At 35.0% G+C, this 15400-nt stretch overlaps 1 long non-coding RNA gene across 3 annotated transcripts in view; it reads left to right on the top strand.

The window, feature by feature from the left end:
- The window catches only part of LOC135844461 (uncharacterized), a 60559-nt gene that overhangs the window by 20438 nt on the left and 24721 nt on the right, over positions 1-15400 (top strand). For all 3 annotated transcript variants that reach the window (XR_010558532.1, XR_010558530.1, XR_010558529.1), the window contains one exon: positions 11452-11744. This is a non-coding gene — a long non-coding RNA (uncharacterized LOC135844461). The remainder of the gene's footprint in view (positions 1-11451; positions 11745-15400) is intronic.

Raw genomic sequence — 15400 nt, 5'->3', positions numbered from 1 at the left:
GTATAAATGAATAGGTACCTACGAAGAGGAAAAAGAAAATTTGCAAACCTGCTGCAGATGAAGAGAAATTACAGCTAGTCACACGCGCGCACCCGCGTAATATGCGTAACCCGCGCGCGAATAAATTTGAAAAGTGGTAATTCGGCGGACGGACGCGCACAAACAGAGAGGTAAAGCGCCGAACTACACTCACAGATCCGATCGCACCAATAGCCGAATAATTAATACGATGATAATAGGCGATACGGACGAAACAAAGATAAAAATAAATAAATAAAAGGGAGAGGCGATTTACGATTTTACAACACCAATCGACTAAACGTAAGCGATCATGAAGGCCGACTACTCTGGTCTGGCGCTGGCGCTGGCGAGAAGGGAACTTGGAGTCCGCGATCAAGTACGCTACGTACTCGTACTGCGGAGGTATACTCGTACTCGTATGTAAAGTTGCGACTGGGACTGCGACTGCGACGGCGGGTAGCTCTAAAGAACGCAAGAATCGGCATCGGCATCGGCAGCACTTGAGATGGATAAGATGGAGAACGATCTCAGTAGGGGGAAAACTAGTCGCACTGTTGCAGTTGGGCTTTCCATTTCAAGACATTTCACTTTCTTAGCATTATAAAACACACCTAGTATATCGCCGCGCGGCGTCTGCGTGCATTAACATACTAGTTCTCGACCTTTACCTAGCCCGACGCCCGAGCCCGAGCCGCATCTGGAATGGATCGCGATCGCAGTCCGTTTGGCGTTTAGCGTTTAGCATGGGCGCGTGTCTCTTTCTCTCTGTCTGTTGCTGTTTCGCCCTATGCGCTATATGCTCGCTGTACGCCGCATTCGCAGCATCCAGCGCCCATATTCCAGCCCGCGTCGTATGCGAATGCGAACCCAAGTACGGTACGGCTGCAGCTGTACTCGTAGTTGGCTTCATACTTACTCTCATACACAGATCCATAGACGTGCTTATGTACGTATTTAACGGCATTCTGACGTCAGCGTAGCACTTGTAGCATGTACGAAAAATCTGGTAGGTACTGGTACCGCACGATGGCGTAATAGCTCATAGTCATAGCCTAGCCTCAGCTGCGGATTATCTTACCTACCTATTCGCTAACTGGATCGAGTTAATTGTCGTAGGTTTTAGATTGATATGATTTTAACGCTGTACCGTTACTCACCTTTAAAGGTGATCTTCACCGTGTAATTTTTCAACGTCTGGGTGAATTATTACGATTCGACTTGTATTATGCCAGGATGTGATTACCTTCGATCGAATCATTTGCCAAGAATTTCGTGTTGCGCTGACAGGCTACCTACTGAAGGATCGAGTCGCGCTTCAGTGACGATATTTGAGTAATAATGCTTTCCTGGAAAAATACTGTGCTTTCTTCTTGAGTAGAGGTGCTGCGTAGATTCTTGAAATAGATACGAGCATTTCTTCCAGAAGTGCAAGTGTTTCTGATCATGGGCGTTATTATTTCTCAAGTTATGTATATAGTTACAGGGTCAGGGCCCTGGTTGCTGGTGTATGTTTGGAGGTTCTACCTCTTTTGTATTTGAAGTTTGTGCAAAGGTCACCAAAGCCTGCCCACCGTTTCGTTCTAATTTTCAAAACGATAATTGGATCATGTAGGTTGTAGATAATGTAGATAAGAAAAGAATCAACATCGAACGTTTACAGTTACATAAGCTCTGCATTTTGCTTCAATTGTCAACATTTCTGTCAAAAATTGAAAAATCTCACCTTTTGTCAAAATTTTTAAATAGCCTCGTTTCTGGCTAAAAATGGTTACTTTTTCGCAAAAATTCCAAAAAGTATTCATCCACCCTCCCTAAAAAGTACCCAAAAGTCCTACTTTTTTGCATGAAAAAATGCCAAAAATTAAACAAAAAAATTTACTTTTTTCAACGCAAGGATTGAGAAATAGTACTTACCATTTTTTTGTCAATAGGTAATTGTCAAAAATTTGTGCTTTTTGCTAAATAATTGTCAGTTTTACTCTTTTCTAAAAATTGTCCAAAAGTTTCGTCTATTGCCAAACATTTTCAGTTACAAAGGAAATAAATCTCGCATTTAAAGAAAAAAATCATCGCCAATAATTCCCAAAAATTGCTAATTTTTGCTATTAACTCAAAAACTTTGCTTGGGTATTTGCCAGAAATTGCCAAAAAGGTCACTTTTTTGTCATTATGTAATTCCCATAAAACCATGCTTTTTGTTGAAATTGTCAAATTGTTTTGTGCAAAAATTGTGAAAAATTCTCGCTTTTCAACAAAAGGAGGAGTTGCGATAAGGCCATTTTTTGCCCCCACCTAGTTTTCGACTCAATCATTCTAAAAATGTTGTAATAAATGTCCGAAATACAAATATGTCGTTAGTTAACCAAAAACGACCATTTCTTGTGCTCCAGGTTTTTTCCTGTAACTTTCAAAATTGTGCTTTTTTTGGGTCAAATTCGATTTAACTCTTCGAAAAGACGTTAAAATCACGTTTTCATGCACGATTTCTGCAAAGTAAAAATCTCAGAATTTGACCCAAAATAGCTCAATTTTGAAAGTTACAGGAAAAATCATATGAAAAATTATCGAGCACTTGCTAGTATGTTTCAAATGTAAATTTTTCAATTTATTTGAAAAGATATGCATATACGCCTTTTTTAGGGGTGTTTAAAATGGTGGGCTCTAAAAAAAGGGTTCAAAATTACGAATGTACAGGGATCTTAATTCAACTTGTTCGTCTAGATAATCGATTATATACATCAGAACGTTATGTTTGGCGCAAATCGCAGGTTTCCAGTTTTCCAGGGGTTCCCAAAATATCGAAATTACAAAAAATTGGAAAATTGGATTTTTGAGTACCAGCGAAAATTTTTATTGAGCTCAAAATTTGGTAGGATGGAGGTCTTTCAGTTACTAATAAACTGTGAAAAGTTTTTTAGCGATTCTCAAAGGGGTAGGTTCAAAATATGGTGGTTCCAAAATTTTCCGAAAATGAAAACCCCCCAATTTCTGCCCCCGAGAGTCGAAAATGGAAAAATTGCCTCGTGTAATGTTCAACGGGTTCAAGCAGATATTTTACGATGAAAAAGTTGTTGAAAATAATACTCAGTGGTTCCAAAATTTATTTTTTTATTCGCAACTTTGGGGACCCCTGGAGCCCAAGAAATGGTCATTTTGGGTTAACTATAACCACATATTCGTATTTCGGACATTTATTACAACATTTTTAGAATGATTGAGTCGAAAACTAGGTGGGGCCAAAAAATGGCCTTATCGCAACTCCTCCTTTCTAAAAAAATACCTATAGATTGTTTTTTTTTTGCTAAAAATTCCAAAAATCTTATTTTTTTCCTATAATTATTGTCCTACTGTTTTACTTTTTTGTCAGAAATTGTCAGAAAACCATGTCTTTTGTTAAAATTGTCGGTCTGGTGTTATTTTTTCAGAAATTGCGAAAATTGTCGAAAAGCGTGAATTATCTACAGAAAGTTTTAAAATAGTTCAACTTGTTAAAATTAAAAACCAGAGCATTTCAATTCGTATAAGATGAAGTTATGTTTTTTGTTATCTTGCAGTTGTTACTTTTTTTTGGAAACTTTTTAGCAACTTTTTGGCTACTTTTTTAGATTTTTGTTGGTAGGTACTGAAGTTACCTTTTTTTTGGGTGGGAAGGGGGATTGAGTACGAGTCCTGACAATTAAAATACATATTTCTATAAAATGTCTTTAAAAAAATAAAATAAAATAAAAACAGAAATTGCTCGGAGCGTTAAAAATTGATCTCAACTGAGTCAAAATATTTGCAAAAATCATAGAGTGTGGAAAAAACTTCTAAATTGACATAAAAATTGCTAAAAATTATCATAAATTGACAAAATTGAGTAAAAATTGGTCAGAGTTGCTCAAAAAATTGTAAAAATTTTGTTTCAAATGGATGTGTAAATTTAGATTTATGATCGTTTTGATAATGTTTATGAAATTTTGATTTTGAAAATTTGATGATTTTTCTACCTGCACCTTTAAATTTGGTTTTGGAAATAGAGATAATCCTTTTGAGGAAATTGATGAAATCCTTAATTTTCATTGTGAGCATGAGCAATGATTTGCATTCAATTTTTTTCAAATATTGTCAGACCAACTTTTCACGCGAAAATGTTTGAAATCTATACACTGAATTGATCTGGGGGGACTGAAAGGTTAATTTTCATCCTTTCGAATCATTTTTTCAAGAAAAAAAAATCGAAAAATCAAGCATCAGTAGATTTTGTAGGAAATTGAACACCTCGAAATGTGCGATCAAGTTATAGCTATTACACTTCTGAGAATTCTCTTTCCATCCTTCCAGATCATATTCCTCCCACAAACACGTTTTAAATGCCACTTTTGACACTTTTTAAAAAAAATAGATTTACATATTTTTTAGGCACTAATTTTCTATAGAAAAATCCCCAAAATTTGGAAATGTGCGATTGATCAGCTACACTCCAGAAATCCTGTTTCTTGGCCGACAAGACCGACTACCAACTTCTTGGGGCTTTCAGAAAAAAGGTTCACAAATTTTGGAATGTGCGATTTGGCAGCTGCAACTCTGAGGATAAGTTTTTTTCCAAAAAAATTCCTTCCCTCTCTCCCCCTCCCTCCCAAAAAACACAATTTTCTAGAGTGGTATTGAAATTGTATGTAGGTTCTCGGAAACGTAAACAGCCCTTTTCTGGTCAATTTTGTATATTTTTCTGAGGACAATCAGTTTTTGGTAGAATCTACAGATTGGCTTGAAAATGGATGGCTGTAAATAATTTGAGGGTTCATTTTAATGTACAAGTACGTAGCTAATATTTAGACTTATGGTTCCTACTCTTCAAAATTTTCATTTCTGCATTCATCCATAATTTCAAATAATTCTACCTTTTTTGGAAGTTCGTCAGAAATCGAAATTTTTTCAGGGCTGTGGATTTGTAGCTATAAACTAATTCCATCACCAGTATCCTATCTATCTCATTAGAGATGACTATTGAAGAGGATTCATTCATATACTCCTCCCTTCTTCGAAAAACATAAGTATCACATTACATTCTCTTGCAGAATGCCCTTCATAAATTTTACTTTTTCATGTTGCGAACCAGAAGTGTAACTTGTGGGCTATTAGAGGGAGGAGTTAATCTTATATAATATGTGAAGCAATCTACAATGATTCATCTTGTTCGATGATACAGTGATCTATGTAAGTTTTCAAATGACTAATTTTTATTTGGTCTCTGGTTCCTTGAGGTACTTTTTTTTTTGCAGAATTTACAAAAAAAAAATCATATTCGAGCTAAAATTATCTGAAAATGGAATCTATAGCTTATTAGGAAAAAAAATCAGGCTCCATTTTCTTGTACCTATGTGTCTTCCTCTCTCTCCTCAGTCTTCCTTCCAATTACGATAAGTATAAAAATATGTAAAAATTCAACTTTCCAGCGTGTTGTAGAGAATGTACCTACTTAGAATATATTTTATCATTTTAATATGTCCTATGTCCTTGAATTAATATCTATTAGCTATCCCATGATTCACATGTAACTATTTACTGGTAAAGATAGCCGGTCGGTACAGTTATGGTCCAACAAATTAACGGCTACGTTTAGATGGGAGGCTGATTTGAGGATCGCGAGAGGGAAACTCTTTTTATAAATTACGAAAAAGATTACCTCATTACAATTTTATCGACATTTTCATTGCACTTATATGCATGTATACAACATCGGGAAGAATCACAATGTATTTTTTTTTTAATTTGGCCAAACCCCAAGTGAAATATTCCTAATTAACCGGTTTCTGATCACACGATTGAAAAATTGCATCTGATTTCAAAAAATTGGGTAATCAACTTTTTTATCACTTTTTACAAAAACTCACGAATAAAAGAATTTGGTGGAATTGAACGTTATGAAGAAATTATTTCTAATTTGAAAAATTTTGTCAAAATCGACCTGAGCCTTTTTCTAAAAAAAAATATCTATAGAGAGTTGAAAAACAAAGTACCTTTTGACTACTTGTAGATGTCATTTTCATAAAAATGATTCAAACTATAATGCATAAAAATGGCTCGACCTTTTCCCTTCATTTTTTAAACTGATCACAGTCTTCATTGGGGGTGGGGGGGGGGAGATTTCAGTACCTAGTGGGTCTTACATTTTTTTTTTTTACATTGGGTATTCAAATAGGTAAATCTGTTTGTGGACATATTTCTGTCAAATTGACTTCCTCATTGCATCATTATCAACAGCTTCCCTTAAGTAAAGCTACAAATACCTTTGGATATTGTTGATGTTATGTGTCTCTGTCTATTCTTCAATTAACGCCAAGTTGTAATATTTCCAAATCAGTCGTTTAAGTCCCATAGAAGAACCTCTTCATCCTTCCATTTTTATGTTTACTATGCAATTACGTTCCTATACTTCTACCTCCCTCTACCTACATTGTCGAAACTCGACATTAAAATCTATAGTTATCAGAAGAAGTGTACTTACGTAGTATGTATTAGTATCAATTGGGTAACCAGAAACCTAATTGATTAGAAAGCCAAGAAGACGAATCATGTAGTACGAAATCTCGAAACTGAGCTTGTCTTTTTCACATCAACCACCGGAGAAGTACAACGTACGAAATTACGAATCACGCGATCAGTCTTTTGAAACAAAACTCACGCTTATACTCGTACCTTTCACCAAAATGCTACGATCTTATGTAGTATAATCTACGATGAGTAATCTCGTTCAATATTTCATATTCTCAGTACGAGTATTGGCTGGGAAAGGTCACCGGGTAAACCAGAGGGTGGAGATGGAATTGCTGATGATACACGATTACATAAGCGTTAATCTCGTTCCCGTCCAACAAATGACAAATTTTTTACACGTGAAGAATTTTTTCGGCGTAGGTAGGTTAGGTACGTATATAAGTGTACTTCATGCTGCATATTGAGAGGGAGAGTGAGAGGAAGAGAAAAGAGGCGCCGGTTCTCATTTCTTTACGGGGAGAAGTACGTGACCTTGAATGTTACAGCGAAACAAATTACGGTTACGTGGTCAGGTATACCGAGAGTGAGTTGGAAACCAGGAATTCCTCTTCAAGACGAAAAAAATCACCGACGGATCCTTGATCTTTATTTATGAATCAAACTTTATGTACTAAGTTATACCTATTCGACGTCCGTGAACTTAATTCTTACTCACTGTTAATAAAGGCTACCTTCGGGGTGAGATTTTTTCACCCAAATATCGCCATCGGTCACGATGAGTGATCGACCTACTCGTAAGTATACGAGATAGGAGGAAAAATTTTGCATGTTTGAACGAGGTAAATTGCACCGTCGACGTTGAGCGTCGTGTCTTAATTATGTATCGCTGGGCGACGATCGACGATCGAAAATTAATCCGTTTCTGATAAATTATCGCGTAATTGTTCAGACGAACGAGCTGGCGGGTGATTATTCAAATTTATTATAATCAACGTTCACTTTTTTTTTGTTGCATGGGCTCAGCCTGTAAGAATCTGTTCGTGATTCAAACTTACTTCCGCTCTGGTTCAACAGACGTCATTTCGATGTACAAGTAATTGATTAAATCGCCGTATTGATTGGCGGCCTCGTTGAAATGTGGTAGGATTTTGATTTATGCCAGACTAAGAAAGAGCCTTTCTTAGCAATGAGATATGTCTGTGTTTTGTGGGTGCGTGATGAGAGATTGAGATTTCGAAGATGGTGATTTGAAAAGAGATACAAGAATGTTTTCATGTTGAAAGAGTTGTCGGAAAGTAATCAACCACGAAGTAGAAAAGGTTGACGGTGGAGGGAAGTTCTGCTGCAATTGTCCAACTGTTTTTCGAAAAATGGTCACAAAAACGTTTTCAAAATTTCGGATGTGCAGTTTTCAAATCTCTGATGGATAATTCCAAAAACATTCAATTCATTTGAATTAGAAATTTTGAAAATTGAAAAATTTGCCAAAAATTGTCAATTTTTTAAACTATGTAATTTTTTTAAAAATTGTCTTCCGAGGGTTTTTGAAGAAATTTCCTTTTCATATTAATCGATTGGGAATTTGAAATAAAATGGCGGATCAGTCTCCTGCTTCCATCGTATTTCCGTTCTGGCACCTTTAAAAACGAGGCCATCAATCGTTTAAAAAATTGAAAAATTACCAAAATTGTCATTTTGTAGAAATGTAAATGAAACTGGGGGAGGGGATGGAGGGTAGTGGTGTGGAAATTATCAAGTATCATGTCTTTTACATTTAAAAAAAAAATTGTTTTTAAATCTCCATTGAGCTGTTTTACCCACAGTCCCACAAAGGCTGTTACTGTTGAATTTTCTTCCTTATACTTTTAATTTTTTTTGTTTTTTTTTTCGAAAAATTTATTAGGAAAAATGACCCCCAAAAATTTTAATCTTACTTAAGCTTTTTTCAAATTCAAAAAAAAGTTTTGTTATGCGACAAAGTCGCTTGTGAGGACGACACCAATCTTACAATCAAACCTTTACTATCCGTAAACTTTAATCGAGCAAAAATTGGGCTCAGAGAAAAAGTATGTAGGGGTAATGAGAATGCCCCTGTTTTTACCCCCCCTACCTCTCCACCATTAATATGTTTTATGCTTCTAGTGAGTCACGATGCCTTTGAACAGCTTCAGTTTCCATTCAATGTCTATGGTTCCGGAGAATTTAAAAATGAGCTGGTTATTTTTCATCAGAACTGTTTGGAAAAAAATTAAAGGGGGGATAAAAAAATAGGGAACCATTCGAGCCCGGTTTTATATATTTTTTTACCCGGGTAAATAATAGAAAACTCATATTAATTTTCTTACTATAACATTTTTTACTCCAACCCCCCCCCCCAATTATTAGAACTTTTAAACTTTCGATTTGATTTTTTAGTCGTTTTCAAGCAATGGATACACCAGTGCTAATGCAAATAGTACTTTTTAACGTACCTAATTGATTAATAATTTTTGAGAAAACCTTGGATAACGCCGCAAAAACTGGGGAGGGGTGGAGGGGGGTAAAAATTAGCGAACTTATTTTTTGTAATTAATAATTTTTTAAGAAATTCCTAGAAATGTATTTAGGGGAGTGAAAAAAATTGGGCCTTTACCCCTGATGTAACCCACACTTCAGAACCAAATTTTAAGTTACCGAAATTGATTTTTTGAATTTTGGCCAATTTTCAAAAGTATTGAAAATAGCCCATTGGTGAGTTAATTTTATGTCAAAAGAGTAAATTACAGGATAAAAGTCTGAACATCAGTTTGTGTATTGAAGTCAACCCCTCCGAGGCTCCAATTCGAATGGGATCATTTTTGTGCCGATTTGGAGCTTAAGCAAAGGACTGACTCTTCAACGATTTGAAATCTCCTATTTTCTGCAGAATATTGCTAAAAACTTCCTTTGCTGATCGGATGCGACCATTTTCTATCCAACCTCCTAGAAATAGGTAGCTAACATTTCTCCAGCAATTTTGAACATTTTAGCTTGTCATAAGTTTGACCCTCCAAATTGGTCATGACAATTGAGGAGGTGGATAGCAGAACGCAATAACTCCATTTTTGGTTTTTTTGGGAAATTAGGAAAAATGGTCAGGAGGGGAGGGGTGGGGGGTCGAGTTCCAAAATTGGTGTCAAATGAAAGGGGAGGATGCCATAAATAAAATTTCCACTCAATTTCAAAAATTTGGTCACCTGGGTAAGCACAGAGAGGAAAAGAAAAAAAAGTTATTGCGTTTTGAACGAAATTTTTTTTTTGGTGTTTTTCTGCAAAAAAAACGTATTTTTTATTTGAAGAAATTGAAAAATTATAGAAAAAAAGTATGTTTAATCGAAAATTTTCAATACAAAACTGGAATGCGAAATTCAAACAATTCCTGTCTGTGATATATGTAGCATTCAGAGAGTGGGAACGAAAGCACAATTTTTTTTAGTAACTCCTACCCAATGAGTTTCAGTATCTACCCGATGAAAAAAACAGTGTTACCACATCTGCGCAACTGAAATGTATAAAAAGTAGTGGAGTTATTGCGTTTTGCAAACAAAATCTCATTTTTTAATGCATTTAGCTCTAAAATCAGACTTGTTTTCCTCGATTGCGCTATGATATTCAACTGATGTACAAAATCTGACACCGGGAATGGATTCCCCGTTGAATTTTACATAAGGATAGATATCTAACTCAATTTTCGTAATTTTGGAGTTATTGCGTTCTGCTATCCACCTCCTCAATTGAAAGGTGAATTTCGAATTAAATTTCAAGTGATTTTATTTACATATTTCGTCATCAATCCTAGGTCATTCTTTGATGATGTTTGGAATTCAGATCAAATTTTCTCATTGAGAAGTGCATCAAGTCACGTCGTATATGCTTAAAAAACGAATCAGTTTGATTTGTATTTTTACAGTCACGATAAACTGAATCTTTATCCAATAATTTATTCATACCCGCACACGTTTATCCTTAATTTATTTTATTTTTCTATTTTTGGCCAAAACTTCCTCGAAGCGATATCCAATACATTTTTCCATTGAAAAACACGCTGTTGCGAATTTGTTGGTTGTACGTACGTATTTCATTAAAAAATTGTTCTCTGTCATTTTGTGCCATAATCATTGATTTAGGTATACCGTTATAATTCAAAGATACCAGCTAATCGACTAAGAAATGCCATTTGAAAAAAAAAATAACTTTATGAGGTACATTAAGGATACAATTTGGCAGCGAATTATCTTTAAAAAATTGTCTCTTGATACACACATTAGTACCTATTATAGGAATGGAAAAACATGAGCTAGAGATTCGTGCCACGCATACTTGGAAAATAAATTCTCAAAAACCAGTTCGACATACGTGATCGTTATTAATGGAGGAGAGCAAAATTTGCATATTCATACGAGCTCAAGAAGGTCATTGAATTATGCGCAAAGATCGCTTGGTAGCATTTCGTACACCCTACTCCGTTAAGTCAACTGTATTGAGATATGGCGTAATTTTATACCACATGCAAGAGCATGGAACGATGTTGAATTAATATTCAATTGTGTTTTTAAGTGTTTATCAAAGAATGTCTTTGGCAGAGGAGACGCGAGCAAAATTCTGAATTTAGCGAAGTAACGGTTGATGATGTCGATGTCCGAAGAGATGTTGAGTCAAGTGTCTCAACCTAGTGAAGTTCTCGGTCTTTGATTTTTTTTAGAGCATTTTGTACTCAAATGGTACCTTGAACTGCCGTGTGTATTTTTTTTGTAGCAGTATCTGGACCGAGATACTGATTCTATGGTCTTTCTTTTTGACAGAGACTGCTATAACGTCCTTTAGGATAACATTATCTAAATAGATATTGTGTAATTAATCACGTACAATATCGTACACACGTAAAGAGAAAAGTATAGGTACCTAATGTTAAATTTTAATGTTCTGTTCAAGGTGTCAACAGGCACGAGCCACTTTGTTATCCAGATACTATTATTGCTACGGCTGATTACGTCAATTACAATTTCAAGCTCAATTAATCTAATTGTATTTGAACTACCTATCGGGCTGCCTATTGTAATGTGGAAAGAGTCGATTAAAGAAATGCATCGCCGGTTGAAAGGTGAAGGCCACAAGGAAACGCTCCCAGAATACAGTATATCGTGTACTCAAGATCGATCCAGAATATGGAATCTCATCGTGGGTGTAATGCGCAGTCTTCAAGATGAGGCATATACTCGAGAAAGGTTAGTAATCTTATGTATTTGATTGACCGGGGGCATTGTCTGAACGATTATTCACGCGTACTTATCCCAGGTATTGGTTGGTGAAAAATTACGCGTCTGCGATGATTTTTTTTCCACTTATAATTATTAACATGCAGAGCTCGACAGCTAGTTCAATGTCTTTATACGAATGCATACCACTGCTCTGTGTGTGTGTATAAAATAGCGAGAACAGGTGACTGACCCTAGGTGACATTCGCTACGTATATGATCCGCCCTTGATGAAGGTGTAGGTATCCGAATAATGTCTGTAAGTAGAGGTATGCGAGTGGAGCAGGCGGAAGAATAGTTACTTACTGTGATACTTACCAACGTGTTTATAAATGTACATATTGAGGGTGCAGTTTTGAAATGTGCAGAAGTGAATCAAGTAAGAGTAGATTAATTTAGTTCTAGAGACTGTCGTCTTAATTGAAGAGGTTGTAGACATCCCCATCACATATGTACGCAGAACAATGTGATTGAGTCTCATATTTGTACAAAGGTTGATGTATCCACTGTTATTACAGGCCTCAGAATTACACTTGAAGAACCATCAGGTTGTTGTACATGAGGTACAGTATTATGTGACAGATTAAAGCAATCCTCTTTTTTATAAAACTGCAATGAGAAGTTGGTTTAAAAAAGAATCAATAGCTTAAATGTCAGAATGAGGCACTCTTTTCAACCATTTAAATTAGATTACCTACCTGATACAATAGATGTGTTCTGTTTACAAGGATTTTGGCAGATTTCGAATCCACAAGAATCTACTCAGGTAGCAGCTTTTAAAAATGGATTTTAGATTTTACTTCAAAAAAAGTTTAAAATTTTGAAAAATTGGTGAATGTAATCTCAAAAGTGTTGAAAAAAAGAGATTTTAAAAAACGTTCAAAATCCAAATTCTTGAAAAGCTGTCAAAATCCGTGTAAAAAGAACACAGCTACTACTACATAGTTTTTTTGTTTTTTCTTTACTCCCTAGTGTCTACACAGATCAACAGTCTTTCCAACAAAACATCAACATTTGAATTAAATACTTACCACTATACTACCGAGCTACATACGTATTCCTTATAGACAGATCAAAAGTACATACTTTTCTTAGAAAACAAATTACATTTGAATTAGATACTTACCATTATACTACCGAGTGATTTGTCTTTTCTAGGCACATCCAAAGTACCAAAGTACTCATATCTTTCTGAAGGTATCAGAACATAAGACGAGAGAGTGTGTAAGTGGTAAAGTGCAAGCGTTCTCAAAAATTCATTTTTATAAAAATAATGAAAGTACAGTTTTGACATGGGGGGGGGGGGGGTTCTAGCAGATCTGATGAGATTTCCTGAACTTTGAACAGAATGTGAACAAATGGTTAATTTTATTATTGCTGTAGTTGAATTTTAAGGTAGTGTGAACTAGCACATTCCCTACCCAGTTTAAATGGAAGGGAGCACGCTAATTGAATGGAACAGAGCTTGGAATAATTGTAGAAATTTTGTGAGCAAGAACAGTATTTTAAAAAAAAGCTACAAAAGTACCCTCTACAAACTATTTTGTATCCTATAAAACTCAGAAATGCTTGCACTCATACTAAGTGTTCCTCTTATGTCCATATCTTAAGAAGATATAATTTGAATAATATGTATACTTACCACTATACTACCAAGTTATGCAGGGGCATGCTTGTGTCTCCCTCCCTCCCAGATAGAAACTTGAAATGAATAACACATTTTTTACTGGTAGATTAAAAAAAAATTTCTTAAGAAATGCCTGGTAATTTCACCCTTCTGGAAAAGTTGTTGAAACTTTGGGGAAATTCAAAACTTTTACTGCAAAATCGAGAAATTTTATAAAATTCAACCAAGTACTTACCTACTTATTTAAAAATTTTACTTTATTTTTTGCCAAAAAAAAAATCATTTTGAATTGTTTGTCCCATTACATACCTACAAGGATATATTTTTAGTTGAAAACCCCGCCCATTGTAGCAGAGTGTGTTGATGTGTTCAACTCATTCACAGTGTCACAAATTGACAGTGTTTCTTAAAAAGGGCCAATCTGCATTTTTCAAGATTTTTTTCACTCAGGGCAAAACCACTTAAACATTAACACCCAAAATTGAAAAGGTAAAAAGGGCCAAACTGTCTCATTCAGTTCGCCCTTTTTAATTTTTCAATCCTGGCGACAAGTGAAGAAAATGTTAAAAAATGCAGATTGGCCGTTTTTATGCAACACTGCTCAAATTTTGAGAAGGTTTTTAGTGCTGTTTCTTTTTTGTTATTTTTACTACTATTATAAAATAGGAAACTGTGAATGAAAATGTAACCCCCTCCCTCTGTTGCTTCACAAGTATCTGGCAAAAAATCACTCCTGCTTGTCTTATTTTCCTTGCTTGTCCTGATTTTTGCCAAAACATTCGAAAAATTCAGATTTTTGCCAAAATTGCCTGAAAACTGAAAAATACTTTTTTCCCCAAAATGACCAAAAAATGCCTCCTTTTTGTTTAAATTGCTGGGACATTTTTACTCTTTTGCCTTAACATCCAAAAAATATTTTTTCTACTAATTCTCTTTTGAAAAACTGCTATGTTTTGTCAAAATTACCAAAACAAGTCTTACTCTTAGTTTTTTTGTCAAAATTGTCAGGAAGTTCCACTTTTTTATAAAAATTGTGAAAAATCCCTATTGTTTGTCAAATTCTGTTTCTTTCCAAAACTGTCAGATTAAAATAAAGTCTTGCTTTTTGCCAAAATTGTCAAAAAGTTGTTCTTTCTACTTAAGCTGCCATACTTAAAAATTCTTTTTTTTTTGCCAAATTTCCAGTCTTGTTTTTTTTTATATTTTCTTCAATCAGCCTTTGTAATTTTCCATTTAGGTAATTTTTTTCATTTTTTCTGGTTCTTATTGAAAGTGGAAACATTTTGACCACAAAAATTCTTAAAGCCTTCTCTCCACCAAATAGAACCCTCATTAGAGTGTAGTTGATAATTTGAAAGGTCTGAAAAACTGACCAAATTCAGGAAAACTCGACATCTTATTCAAAAGATCTTTCTTGGAAAATATTCCATCATTTGAACTAGGTATCTGAGTATCTATACCTGTTTGTACATCTTTTATTACTCGTACTTCTTATGCAACGCCATTATTACGGGGCACACCTAATTGGTACCAAATCTGCATACCTTTACGATCATGTCGTGCAAGTTGTAACCAAGATAACACACCTCCTCGAAGAAATACAAGCTGTACAAGAAATTTAAATACAATCACGTGCATCGTACTTAATGCTTTTTTAAAGAAATGCACTTTTCTTAAATTATGCGATTTATGTAAGAGCTCGATCTGAAATCTGTGATTTAAAGTTTTGGCGCCAGTGAAACATGAAAGTGTTATTGTGCAATTGGAGCATCATAGAATGATAAAGACTCATTATTGTATTATGATTCAGAGTAGTTCAGCTCAGCCCACTCAATAAGAGGCATACGAGTGTAATTTATGAATGAATAATAACGTTGAATGGGTTTATTTGATCACTGGTAGGGCAGAGTTTTATCCAGAAAGTATAAAATGATGAATGAGACCTTTTTAAATGGAATTTTATTTTTCTCGTTATCTTTTGAAATTAAATGTAATAAAC

This window comes from Planococcus citri, chromosome 4, assembly GCF_950023065.1.
Source record: "Planococcus citri chromosome 4, ihPlaCitr1.1, whole genome shotgun sequence".
Classification (NCBI taxonomy): domain Eukaryota; kingdom Metazoa; phylum Arthropoda; class Insecta; order Hemiptera; family Pseudococcidae; genus Planococcus; species Planococcus citri.
This window is presented reverse-complemented; position numbering and strand designations above follow the sequence as displayed.